The 14,686-nt window shown below is 44.9% G+C and overlaps 1 long non-coding RNA gene across 1 annotated transcript in view; it reads left to right on the top strand.

Annotated features, from left to right (window-relative positions):
* LOC310755755 overlaps positions 1–14,686 on the top strand; it is a 63,052-nt gene that overhangs the window by 1,677 nt on the left and 46,689 nt on the right. The window lies entirely within an intron of this gene.

Genomic DNA, 14,686 nt, shown 5'->3' with positions numbered 1-14,686 from the left:
GCTTCAGGTTAAGAACAGTTTCAGGTTAAGAACAGACCTCCGGAACGAATTAAGTACTTAACCGGAGGTACCACTGTACTTTAAAAACTCAGAAGTGTTTTATTCATGCTAAGTAGGGTGATGACGATGCTTAAAAGGGAAGGGAAAGCACATCATTGTTATTAGTTTTATCAATGCCCATCTGAAAAATTTGTGCAAATCGCCGTTGTTGAGGGAGTGGAGGGCAGCCATTTTGTGATGCTGGGTTGGGGTGTGTGTGGGAGAGGGAGGGGGGAATTTGTGGAAACCACAGGTGTTTAATTTGTTGTCTGCCTTCAACTACAACCAGTGCTTTTTTTCTTTAAAAAATGTTTAGGGGTACTCTCATTTTGACTCAAAAAAAATCACCATTTTATAGTTCAAATCAGGAAAGATAAATACAGTAAATGGACAAAAGTACGAAGATTCACAAAATGTTTAGGGGTATGTGTATCCCTGCACCCCCCCAGAAAAAAACAACAACACTGACTACAATTATCATCATCCCTGCTGGATGGTCAGGCTAGCTGGGGATGAGGGGTTGGGAGATCAACCACCTCTGAAGCGCCACAACTGAGGCAACTCTGGTGTAAAGTCTCCCTACATATGTGTGTTCAACATGTGCACTGTTATGTATTCAGTGGTCTGTGTTTGCCTGAGCTTGAGTCTGGACTCAGGGTTCTGAGCCCCTGTGGTCTGATATCCAATCACAGAACATTTCAGGATTTGGGCCTCTGCCATTGGCCCTTAAATTCTGAGTTATGATTCGTAGCTTGGAAGTTTAGACAGCCAATCACGTTGGGAGTGGGAGTGGCCCAGGCCTTCAGAAATATATATAAGCAGTTGCTTTGCCCCTGTTGTCCAGTTCTGTTAGTTCAATAAAAGCTCTTGCTGTTATCACTGTGTCTTGCTTCGTAGGAACCCACCTACACTTCATGCATGACCGTGTATGCGTGTGGTGCCGGGAAGTAATCAAATAAATCAATTCAAACTGTGGGTTTTTTAAAAAGGGTTTCCAGAGGTTTAGAGGGTGTTTACAGGCTTTTTGGTTGATATTCCCCACTACACACAATTTCATGTATGTGGTATCCAGGAACACTTACCCTGGGGAAGATGCCTTTATTTGTGTAAGTTTAGACCGCTGGCAATAGTAATCTCTCTGGCTCCCCCTCCCTCTCTCTCGGCAGCCAATGGGACAGAATGAAAGAAAGAGAGAGAGAAAGGGGTGGCTCCAGCCAATTTTGGCTTTGGCCCTGACCACATCTGGCCTGCAGTCCACCTTCCTAGAGAGTGTGATCCTCAACAGTAAGTAAATAAATAAATAAGCCACTGTCACATAGTGGAATATAAACCAAAAACATAAACAACAAGGTACAATATTTAATCGATTATTTTAAGCGCTAAAAAGGATACCCTCCGATGAATCGGGTAGCATATTTAAAATGTTAACATTATTTTTAGAAGCACGGTAAACAGTATTAGAAGATTAGAGCGGTTCCCCTCCCCCATATGTAAATGCATGCACATTTAATCAATCAGTCAACCGGCACTCATGCACTTAATCAGTTTTGATTTTTTTTCTAATTGTGTGACAGCACCAGTAAACAAATAAAGGAGCTGCACTTGGGGGTGGGCACAAATTTGTGGGCAAACAGGAGTAGGCATTACTAATAGAGATGATGTCATGAGATGGTGTCATACCTACAAAGGCTGCCCTCAAAACCTTGGTCAAAGATATCATAACTATTGGCCTCAACCTTTTCCAGGACACTGAGTGAATGACTTATTCCCCCACACAGCATCCTTCCTGCTCCATCCCAGATATTCCAGACATCTCATATGCAGAAAGAATCCCAGTTGCAGGTAGGCTGCATGTATTTATGGGCACATAGGCTAGATTGGCCCAGACCGTTTTTGGTGTGGCTCTTTTGCACTCCATGAAACCCAGAATATGCAAAGAAGGGCAGAGCAACCAATAAATATCCAATATCAGGTTTGCTAGGTTTGAGAAGTAGCAAGTGGGGCAGAGACGCTGAGGACTGGGATAATGGCTGATGGGTTGACTTGGAAAGCTAATAAGAAAATACAAGAAAAGCCCTGGGTTGTGGTTGTTATTTCCTCATACACCCCTAATTTTGAGCTGATTTGGAAGCCTTTTTTGGCTAAGAACTTTGGCGAAAATTATTTCAACAAAATATATAAAATCAGCTCTGTACACAGCCGTCTCTGAAAAGGGGGAGTGGCCATGTGATTGACACAACATCCAGCCAATCCATGCTCAGCACAGCCAGTTCCTGCTAAAAAACAGATGAATCGGTTTCCCCCCAGCTTGATCTGTGGGAGAAGGCTGTACATGTGCCCTTAATGCTGTGATTGTGATTCCACAGTGGCCTCACTGCTGTTATTAAACATGTCTTCATGCATTCTGAGTCATTAAGTGACTCCACATGAGCTGACTTTCTCTGTGACGCTACTGTCAGTGGCAGGACCTGAGTGTCCATTTTGCCATTTGCAACAGGTGGCAATAAAGTTTTTGACTAGACTATCGGCTGATCTTTGATTCCATTCTTCCTGGACTTTCAAAATGCTTGGCTGGGCCTAGAGCATCAGTGGTGAAGGGAGGAGAAATCAGTTCATCTCCTACAAAAACAAGAACTAGATCACGTTTCATCTTTTACCTCCTTCTCTTTGCTGTTTAGTTTAGTTGCAGGACAGGTAAGGAATGGAATGACAGTACTTTCATGGGGTACGCAGTGCAATTACAGAACACTAGAGACTGAATGAAAGAAGAGGTAACTTGAATGGATTGCTAGGTCCAGGAAGAGAGATGCTCAAAGGGAAGGAGGAGATCCAAGGAGAAACTGTATAGGATACCAAAAGAGAGAGTATCCTTCTAGCTAGGAGTCCTGGAAATGCTTAGAACTGGATAGCATGAGATTGGCTGGATGGTTCCATCAGTTATTCAAATATCCTTAATTTTCTCTTCTATTAATGCCCCCAGAGGCTCTGCCTCACCTTCCCAGCCAGTGGAGGTGTTGAAGAAGCCACGATGCTACCTAATATTTAAAAGCTTTCAATTATTTTAATCCATCGGAAGCTACCCTAGAGAATTCCTGTCAGCAGGAGAGAAAAAATGTGATAAATGAGTCTCTGCCTTTGTATTATTATGAGATTATACTGTTTATCCAGTTTTCAAGTTAATGTTAAGAGCAATTATGCCCGTATCTCAGGTGCTTTCTTTGGGGAGCCTTGTCCCTAAGGATGGTTTCTTGGGATCCTTGTTGAAAGGCTAGGTCAGATTTCACCTTTTCCACCACATCTTCTTTCCTGTTCACTTTCTCTGTCTAATTCCAGGTGGGACTTTGCTCACATTTCCATCCACTCACCAGCCCCTATAAAACAGAAGGAGTTAGACCCAGACAAAGTTCCTTGAAGGAATCTCTGGCATTCCTGAAAAACCTGGTGGGAAACCAATTGCTACAACATGCCCTCCGAAATGGACTGATGGTTTGAATCCAGAATCCTGCACCTGTCCCTTCTCTCGGGTGAAAAGTGTGTATCTAGGCTTCAGTTCCATATTTGTACATTTTTGCAGAGGCGTACCTAGACTCACTTGTGCCCTTGGCAAGGAGATGTATCGGCGCCTCCGAAGCTCCGAAGCGAGACCATGGACAAGAAACTCAGAAAGTTTGCTTTTGTTTTCTTCCATCTTGCCACCCACAAAACAAATGTTTGTGTTAATTTATGTTTCAGTTTATGTGCACGTTTATGATATTGTTTTCTTACATTATCTGCTTTGTTAGCACTTAATTGAAAACCCTGATAAACATTTCTTTAAAGGGGAATTAGGCAAGTTGATGGAAGATAAAGCTGAATCGTAGGGTTGGAAGGGACCCTGAAGATCTTCGAGTCCAACCTCCTGCAATGCAAGATGTCCCTTATGGGGATCGAACCTGCAACCTTGGTGTTATCCGTACCACACTCTAGTCAACTGAGCTATCAAGGGCTGCTCACAAGAGGCAGCATGGACCCAGATGCCAGCACATCAGAACACAATGGGAGAATGCTCTGGCATTCATGTTTTGCTCATGAGCTTCTTGGAGGCATATGGTTGGCCACTGTGAGAAACAGGACCAGGTTGGCCTTGGGTCTGATCCAGCTGCAGGGCTCTTCTTGTGAGCTTATGGGGTTTTGCAGAATTCTTCTATACAGTAGTACCTCGGTTTTTGAACTTAATCCATTCCAGAAGACAGTTCAAGTTCCAAAACTTTCGCAAATTGAAGACTCAGTACGGAAGCCTCAATACAGAAAACTCAATATGGAAGCTGCTTTTCATGTTCGACTTCTGAGGCGCGTTCGAAAACTGAAGCATTTACTTGCATGTTTACGGCGTTCGAAAACCGAAATGTTCGTCAACAGAGATGTTCAAAAACCGAGGTATGACTGTATAATGCTTCAGGTTAAGGATCAATACATGAGAAGCAGCAGATCCCAGGCTCCCCTCCAGAGCGGGAAAATTTGTGATCCAAGAGTGACACAAGCACAGTCTTCCCAAAGCTGCCTTTCCCTCAGGATGAGCTTACACATGCTTATTCATCACTCGATAGCGGCAAAATCAAGTGATGACCTACGAATGTGAAGCAGCCATCTCAGATCAAACATCACAGCCAGAGTGCTTTCATGCTGTCTGACATCACCTATTTAAATAGAGTCAGTTACTCGGTCATCTGAAAGTCACTGAATGATGAGATATCAGGTGATATATGCTCATCTGCGAACCAGCCCTAAGAAGACTTTCCAGAGTCCAAGCAATCTTTCAACCACTTTGTGGGCTCAGCTAGACATCCCTTTGTGTAGCTGTCCATCTGGGCAAGCATATTTGTCCCTGTTGACGGTGTGGGTCTAAAGCAGTATGGTGCAGTCAGGTTCCCATTGTCTTGTTTAATTGTCCTGGTTACATGCCCGGGTGCAGGAGATCTTTGTCATTCAGAGTAAGCCTTATTATGCAGGGTTCCAGCTTCTTCGCCTTTTTAAGGGAACATTTAATTTTCAGCCCCATTGATGTCCTCAGGAAATCTGGCATTCTCTACACTTGGCATCCTGCAGGCCTGTAATTATCTTATATGGTGCAGAATAACGTGGCATTCGGCACCCAGGGCCTGTTGCTTCCTAAAGGAGGGCTGCCTTTGTAAAACGACGTGGCCCAGGTTTATGCCCTCCAACATTTCTCTGATGAAAATAGGGACATCCTATTCCATAATAATAACAACAATAATTTTGTTATTTATGCCCCGCCCATCAGACTGGGTTGCCCCAACCACTCTGGGTGGCTTCCAACACATATAAAAACATAATAAAACATTAAACATTAAAAAACTTCTCCTAGACAGGGCTGCCTTCAGATGTCGTCCGAAGGTTGTATAGTTCCTTATCTTCTTGGCTCAGGGGTCACACAATTCCATACCCTCCAACATTTCTTTGATGAAAATAGGGGCATCCTAAGGAAAAGCGGGACATTCCGAGATGAAACCAGAAACCGGGTTGACTTCTGTAAATCTGGGACTGTCCCTGGAAAACAGGGACACTTGGAGGGTATGTGCCAAGAGTCAGGAGCAAAGCAAGTACCTTAACTGCACACAGGTTTCATTGGTCCCCTGTATTCAATTACTGTAGTAACCCTCCCCTTTCAGGGTAAGCGACAAATCCATGTACCAGACCAGTCATATATTGTCCCTTTCAGATTCTTCTTGCCAGCTCTGCCATCCATCTCCTTTTTTGACTTTAAGATACTCCGAAGACCCCTGCAGTTAAGACTCCTCCTTCTCAAACTACAGTGGTACCTCTGGTTAAGAACTTAATTTGTTCTGGAGGTCCGTTCTTAACCTGAACCTGTTCTTAACCTGCGGTACCACTTTAGCTAATGGGGCCTCCCGCTGCCGCGTGATTTCTGTTCTCATCCTGAGGTAAACTTCTTAACCCGAGGTACTATTTCTGGGTTAGCGGAGTCTGTAACCTGAAGCGTCCGTAACCCGAGGTACCACTGTACACAGAAAAAGGCCCTTGCAAAGAGTTCTTGTCTCTCACAAACGTCGCTCATGGGAGAGGTACGAAGCTACCCTATCTGCCCCACAGGCCGGTGTCTGGACCGAGTGTTGTTCAGAGGTTTAATGCAACCCTTAAGAAATACTCCAGAGGTTTCGCCGTGTCTTCTTTTTTTATGAGCTCAATAAGCAAGCCCTTTATGGAAGGGATGTGAGGAATATCCACAGAAATGTTTGCTCATGCAAGAAGGGCCCTTCGCACTCTGCCACCCAGTTGGGGGAAGCGAGTGGAGATAGGGCTGCGGAGGCAACGTCATAATTTCAAACAAACAAGGAATAAAACAGGGCAGAACACCCTGACCTCTGGCAATAAAACCCGCAGCTCGGTATTGGGGTGGGGTGGGGGCTTAAAGACGCAGGCCTTGGAGCAAAACGTGTGGGAGAGCCTGTGAAACGTAATTACCATCCGTGGACAGATACATTCTGGAAGAAATCGAAAATATTTATTGCTGGCAATAACTGGCCCAGTATTACAGTTGTAGCTTGCCTTTTTATCCAACCCCCAACTTGCTTTTCTTTATTCATTCCCTCACCCCCTATCAGAATGTGAAATGCCTTGTTTGCTAGGCTGCGCAGTTTGCAGGAAAAACATCTGCCCCTTGTGGCCTGGGGGACTTGGAAATGCCAAGAGGCCTGGAAGTGAGCATTAAAGCCAATCTCCCCCTGCCTTCTTTTCTGAATTTAGGTTTCCTGGAAGTCCTTGTACTTCAGGCCTCTCCGTGGTGAGAAACTAAGACTACGTCCATAGGTAAAGGTAAAGGGACCAGAGCAGCGCGCAGAAACACCGTTTACCTTCCCGCCGGAGCGGTACCTGTTTATCTACTTGCACTTTGACGTGCTTTTGAACTGCTAGGTGGGCAGGAGCAGGAACCGAGCAACGGGAGATCACCCCGTCACAGGGATTCGAACCGCCAACCTTCTGATCGGCAAGTCCTTGGCTCTGTGGTTTAACCCACAGCGCCACCCATTTAAAACAAATTCTCCACATACATGCTAAAATCTTGGAACTGTAGTTTACCCATCACAGAGCTATAATTCCCAGCACCTTTGTTCCCAGGATTCTTTGAGAGGGCATTGTCAGATCATAGGTCTCATCTTGCTCAGTATTGTCTACACTGATTTTCAGCAGCTGTCAATAATAATAATAATACCCCACCTATCTGACTGGATTTCTCTAGCCACTCTGGGCGGCTTCCAACATATATAAAAACATAATAAAACACTACTTTTTTTAAAAAAACTTCCCTATACAGGGCTGCCTTCAGATGTCTTCAAAAGGCTATATAGTTAATCATCTCCTTGACACCTGAAGGGAGGGCATTCCACAGGGTTGGTGCCACTACTGAGAAGGCTCTCTGCCTGGTTCCCTGTAGCTTCACTTCTTGCAGTGAGGGAACTGCCAGAAGGCCCTTGGTGCTGGATCTCAGTGTTCAGTTCAATTTCAGATGGGGGGCATTCATAACCCTTAGGAAATGAACTTGAGACCTTCTGCATGCAAGGCAGATACTTTCCCACAGAGCTATGGCCCTTCCCCTGTTGGGAGAAGATGGAGTCAGCGGAGGAGCTGAGCAGGCCAGTCTTCTTGGTGTTGCCCGCTGGTATTTCCTCATCCTTAATGAACAGCATGCCTACCATTCCCTTCTTCTTCTTTGGAGCTGAACAAGCTATTTCATTGCTCTTGGCATCCCTCACTAGCTTTTTCTGAGCTTTAGCTTTTCTACCAACCTGGGCTCCTCATCTGTATTCATCCGAGTGTCCACCAGCCATGGCTTCCTTCCATTTCTAACAGGTGCCTTTCTTTTATTTTCAACTCCTCACAAAGCTTTTCATGCAGCCACTCTCTGGCATTTTGAGATGCTTCCTCACTCTTGAGGGATTGTTTGTGCTTCTAGTAACTCCTTTAAGAAAACTCCCACCCATTTGGGGCTCCTTTCCACATCAATATATCTAGACATGGCATCCATCCCACGTAGCATTTCTCTGAATTTATTAAAATCTCAGCTTTCCTGAAATTCGCAACACACATTTGACTATGCTCACCTTTGGCTTTCCACAGGATCAAGAATTTGGAAGCACATTGCTCCCCCCAAAGAATTCCAAGAACTGTAGTGTCCCATCCCCCACAGAGCTACAATCCCCAGCACCTTCAACAAACTACAGTTCCCAGGACTCTTTGCGGGAAGTAAACTGCTGTTAAATGTGCGTTGGATGTGTTCTAAATGGATGACTCTGCCTTGCTTCCCTATTGGTAAAGAACAAGTCGAGGGTAATCAGTCCCCTCATTCCTTCTTCTGCCTTGCTCTGAAAGAGGAAGTTTTCAGCAAGGCCTGTCAGGAATTCACTGGAGATTCCATGCTTGGCAGGATTTGTCTGCCAACGGATATCAGGGTAGCTGAAGCCCCCATCACTACTAATTGTTGCTTCTCTGAAACATCTATAACTTATTTCAGAAAAGTTATTATCTGCACCCTTGCCTGGGTTAGGCAGTCTGTAGTAGACTCTGACCACAATGCTGTTTTTTTTTGTTTTTTCCTCTATTCATTGGGGCTATGGTACCATATTTGCTCTCCTTAATGTCTGTGAAGGTGTACATTTAAAAAAATTTAAATGCTTCCAGCCACTCTCTTTTTTTGTTGTATCTCTTGATTTTGAACAAGTTATATCCTTCAGTTGCTACATTCCAATCTTATCAAGTCATGTTTATCTTCCTGTACTAGGAGTTCAAGCTCATCTCGTTTGTTTCGTATACTCTGCATATTAGTATATAAACACTGGAAAACGTGGCTGGTCTGATCCAATGTCTCCTCTGGTATGTTATTTTGCAGTTTGCTAGATAACAGCACAACACCCCCAGTTTCTCCTGCAGCATCCAAGTCCCTTCCTTTTGTGCTTACTTTCATATTTACCTTTGGGCTATCACAGGATTTAGTTCAAAGCCCTTTTGATTAGGGACTCAGCTACATTAGTAAAGAAAAGGCGTTTTAAATGCATTATAACGCTGTGGCGCTGTAGAGTTCCATCTTACACCCAAGTGATTTCCCATTATGAGGCTTACCATGCATTTTCCTGAAACGTTTTTTTTGTGGTATCTAGATCCAGCCTAGGTTGATTATCAATAGCAGACATTGGGGTGGGCTAGGGTAGGTGCTCACCTGACATCTGGTGATGGACTGGCATACTGGAATGGACATGGGGAGGAGTGAGTCAGTGGCAAGGTCAGCCTGGTGCAAACATACCAGCAGGAGTGCTGAAATGGCTCTGATGGCAGGTCTGCACCATGCTGTTGTCACCACTGCCTTGGCCCTCCATCATCAATGCAGGTGACCAGAGGTCAGGTGAGCACCTCAGCCCCACCCTGCAATGCACTAATGTTCATAATCCTTCAGCCAAACACATCTAATCCTGGTGAGGTGCTGCCCATCTCCTGCCAATAGTCCGGGGTTAAGGAAGCTTTAAACTATGATTCCAGAAACCAGACATCTTTTGTTGACACCATCTCTTTTCTGAAAGTTTTTTGAAAGTCTAAATACACAATGTTGACTGGAGCTCACCTTTTGCTTCTTGAAACTCTCAAAGATCTCCCAGAACACTTAACAAGCTACACATCCCATGCGTCTTTGGAGGAAGTCATCTGTTTGCAGTGTTCTTTAACTGCATAGTGTGTAAGCAGCCATGGTCCAAAATATCTGAAGGGCACCAGTTTGGTGAAGGCAGCTAGACCTCATCTTTGCTCGAACTTCGTCCAAAACTCAAGCTTAGTTCATCCTGTCAAAAAGGTTTCACTGGTTAGCTTAGTTTGGCTGAGGTGAACTATTATTTGGGAGTTGCTTCAGTTGACTTGGGGACGCGGGTGGCGCTGTGGGTTAAACCACAGAGCCTAGGACTTGCTGACCAGAAGGTCGGCGGTTCGAATCCCCGTGACAGGGTGAGCTCCCGTTGCTTGGTCCCTGCTCCTGCCCACCTAGCAGCTCAAAAGCACGTCAAAGTGCAAGTAGATAAATAGGTACCGCTCCAGCGGGAAGGTAAACGGTGTTTCTGTGTGCTGCTCTGGTTCGCCAGAAGCGGCTTAGTCATGCTGGCCACATGACCCGGAAGCTGTACGCCGGCTCCCTCGGCCAATAAAGTGAGATGAGCGCCGCAACCCCAGAGTTGGTCACGACTGGACCTAATGTTTAGGGGTCAGTTGACTTGAATTTGGCTGTGAGCTCCACTAATTCAGAAAACTTGGGAAATTTGGCCCGTTTGCCTTCAAAATACACTAATTTAATTCAAGTTAGGTTTTTGGCCAAGGTAGCGTACATTGAGATGGCTTACAAGTAGTTAAATTAGCTTGATTTGGGAGCAGGTTATGATGGAGAGGGCAAAATTTGGGTGGATGGCGTGTTTCAAATTGAGTTGTCTTAGGTAAGAATTGTTCCAGCTCTGCAGCAGCTGTGCTGGAATGGATTGAGTTTCTGGTTTAGTAAAGCTAACCTTTTTGGTTGAGCTGAACTGAACTGAACTGATTAGTTCTGAAAAGGAATATATTGCTCTCACCATTTCCCCTCATTTCTTATTGGCTCCCTCACCAGTTCTTTTATTGTCTTTAAGGACCGCCCTTTTAAGTTCAGCCAGAAAGGGTGGAGGCAGTTATTACCTGACTAAGGGAAGTCCATTGCTATTGATTCTTGCCCTGTAGGTGAAATAGGACTGGAAGCTTTTGTGTTCCATGCAAATACCTTTTCATCTGCAGTCCAAGCTTATGAGAAAGGATGCTTCAAGGGCCCCTGGGGAGAGGAGGGGTCCTTTTGTTATACATGTCTGAAGAGAAAGGTCAATGTGTCTGTTAGACAAAGGGCTCTGAAACTATTCCATACACTTTCCCCATATAATCTCCACAGCACACATTCAGCCGAGTAAGGTTGTGTCTTCACACACACACACACACACACACACACACACACAGAGAGAGAGAGAGAGAGAGACAGAGAGACAGAGAGACAGAGACAGACAGACACCACTTCTCCAGCCTTCAGCCTGCACTGAGAGGCCCTATACAAACTGCTGCCTCTGAGGATCAATGTTGAAAAATTCATGCAAAAAAAAAAAAAAAGGATCACACCAGATCCCCAAACCACAAAATTAGTGTTGCCAAAGGCCCTAACAGAGAAAAAGGGCAATTCGTTTGAGCATCCCATTTTTGTCTCGGCACTTAATTAAGGAACAAAAGTTCTGGGCTCTGTCTGCGCAGGTTCAAACAGGTACATGAGTTTGAATCTCAAGTTTTGAGGTTATCTGCACAGCCTCGAGGCCTGAGAACAAGAGAAGAAATAAATGATTGCTGTTTATGACCGCCCAAACCAGATCATCAATCATTTCCAAGCACATCAGACTCTGGCACTACGTGACCCTCACCTGCACAGTTTGGACTAAAGAGGTTCTGCCTTTGTGTCTGAAGCTAGCCCCTCTTCCGCATGCGCTTTTGTCCTAGAGGTTTAAACATCGCCAACACAACAAGGAGTGAGTGTCACATCCTGAAGTAAAGGATCAGATTCCAAAGTCGGCTCACACATATGCTTGAGTTGTCTCCTCTTAAGTCTCCTTCTCTGCAACTTGTGAGCTCTCTGCTTGTTAAGCTCACTGACCAAGTCCCAAACCGAAATAGCTGTCAGGGACATCAGTAGTTAGCCATGCTACACCTTCCAAGCATCCCTATTTTCCAGGGACAGTCCCGGATTAACAGAAGCCACCCTGATTTGATCCTGGAATGTCCCTTTTTTCCTTAGGACATCCCTATTCTCATCAGAGAAAGGTTGGAGGGGATGGAGTTATATGACCCCTGAGCCAACAAGATTGGTAACTATACACCCTTTAGAAAACATCAGAAGGCAGCCTTGAATAGGGAAGTTTTTTAAGGTTTAATGTTTTATTATGTTTTTATATATGTCGGAAGCCGTCCAGAGTGGTTGGGGCAACCCAGTCAGATGGGTGCATGATGATGATGATGTTGATGATGATGATGGATGTCCTTATTTTCATCAGAGTAATGCTGGAGGGTATGGCTTTCAAGTCCCAAACCAAAATGGCTGTCATGCACATCAGTGGTTGGCCAGGCTCATATTAAGGGAGTGGGGGGAGACACTATTGTTCAGGCAGAGTGAATTTGGCCTTCAACACCCACTAGAGGGTGACCAAGAACAATAACAATGTCCATTGCCACCAGTAGAGCAGCAAACTCTACCTGTGGCCTTGGCACAGCATCACAACAGGAGAGCCAGTCTCTATTGCCTCATCACATTGTATGAAACAGGGGTGGCAAGCTGGCAGCCCACCATGTAATCTTGGCTGGAGCCTGACCAGTAAGGAATATACGAAGCTACCTTATACCAGCTAATCTAGCTTAGTATTCTCCACACTGACTGATAGCAGCTCATCAGAGTTTCAGACTTTCTCACCATTACCTGGAGATGATGATGATGTTGATGATGATATTTGTACTCCACCCATCTGACTGAGTTGCCCCAGTCACTCTGGGCGGCTTCCAACATATATAAAAACATAACAAAACATTACACGTTAAAAAGCTTCCCTATACTTTTTTCCTATGTCTTCTAAAGGTTATATAGTTACTCATCTCCTTGACATCTGACGGGAGGGCAGGTGCCACTACCAAGAAGGCCCTCTGTCAAGGATTGAACCAGGGATGTTATGCATGCATAACAGATACTTTGCCGCTGAGTTATGACCCTTCCACGGTTGTGCCAACTTCTGATATTCCAAAATGTGGGTATCTCATTGCCCCCTTCTGCATAGAACCTGGAGTAGCGAAGGAGGCAGCAAAGCAGGTGTGAAAGCACTATGCACTCTGCCACAACATCACATTTCTTTGTCTACACACACACACACACACACACACACACACACACACTTTTCCTGGCTCAACAGAGCAGCCTATGGATGGCAGCTATGCAAGCAGTTCTTCCAGGCACACTGCCAACTCACATGAGATTGCGTAAGAAACACAGCATTAGGGTTTCGTTCGGTAACATGGCATCTTAGTAGTGTGCAAGTATTGACTAAACAGCTTAACCAACTAAAAACAATCCTTTGGTTTAAACATTCTAGATTTACCCAACAAGAACTCTGGCAACCATGCCAAATGCCTGGTTTTTTTTACCCCCCCCCTCCAATTCTGGTGGCTAGCTCTCACGCAGTGCTACAAAAACCAAATATTACACCCAGGCAGGTTTTGGTTTTCTTTAAAGAACCTGACCAGCTGGAAATCTTAACAAATTTCACTCGAGATGAGCTCTTTTGAAAATTGCTCCCACTTCCATTCATAAGGAAAATGGTTTTCAAATGCTATGTGAGATAAAGAGATTCTGTACTTTAGCATAACATCTCTCTGGCCTTTATTATAAAACCCAATCCCTCCCTAATAACAGAGCGACGCGAGGCAGGGTAGTATGACAACATACACATCCAGCCTATGGTCCATTGTTTAGAGAACGGGGAAAGCCTTTGAGAATACAGAAATTAGCCATCCCTGGAATGAGGAAAGATGAAGCTTTAATAGTATGCCCCCCCCCAAAGAGTTATTATGAGCCCCGGGCTCACATAATCACAACTTGGTGGCCGGTGATCCATAAGGCATGTTTACTCTGAATATAAAGAAGCCCATTTACCCATGCTTCTCCGTATTGCGCAGCTTGCAAAGCTCCCTAAAACCTTTTAAATACTCACCCCCTGAAAAACAAATGGAATCTGAAGTCTCTATCCTTAAAAAATAACTCCAAAGCAGGCTGGCACAACATTAAGCCTCATGGGCAATGAACCCTCCTTGACTAGCTTCAACTTCTTGGGGGAATACGAAGTATTCTTTTGTTTACAGACCATCTCCTTCCTCTTTGCGGGAACTTCTAATGCTCAAGCATCCCATCAAAGGCGAAGGTGGAGATGAGGGAATGCCAGAATCATCTTTATTGCTCATGCAGTCCTTGGATTCCCAGGTGTGTGCTGGAGTTGACATCAGTTTTTCCTGCTTGTTGCGCCAAGGCTGCTGGGCCCATGCTTTCCCCCTCTTGTGAATTGCAGGGAGGGAAAAGTGTGAAAGCCTTGTAAGTTGTCGTGTTTTTTTGCTGCTGAACTCAGCGAGAAGTGGCTGGGAGGAAAAGGTAGGAAGGAATTTTAAAGAGAGATTGGAAGTGTGTGGTATCTGTGTATGAGAGAGAGTGGGGGAATTGTAAGAGATGGGGTTGCAGAGAAAACCACAGGGTGGAGTGGGAAGAGGGAGTTAACAGCATACAGATCTGTGGTAGTTCATAGAGAGGGAAAGAGTGTGTCTTTCTGTGTGTTATGGGGGGGGGGGGAGGAAGGATACCTGAGAGGAGTTTTCAGAGTGATGGGGGTACTATGTATGGGGCACAGAGTTAAAAGGGAGCTGACACAGTATGAGTTAAAGGCCAGCACTGATTCCCCCACAATTAAGATAGCAATATGCGCCCCTCAGAATTATTTCAGATGCAAAAGTGGCTTTTCAAGAGTGATTTGACCCTGTTCCCAAGCCTATTCTGAGCAAGTCTGCTGAA

Source organism: Podarcis filfolensis, assembly GCF_964270895.1.
Source record: "Podarcis filfolensis genome assembly, chromosome: 2".
NCBI lineage: Eukaryota > Metazoa > Chordata > Lepidosauria > Squamata > Lacertidae > Podarcis > Podarcis filfolensis.
The sequence above is the reverse complement of the archived record's forward strand: the minus strand, read 5'-3'. Positions and strand labels throughout refer to the sequence as shown.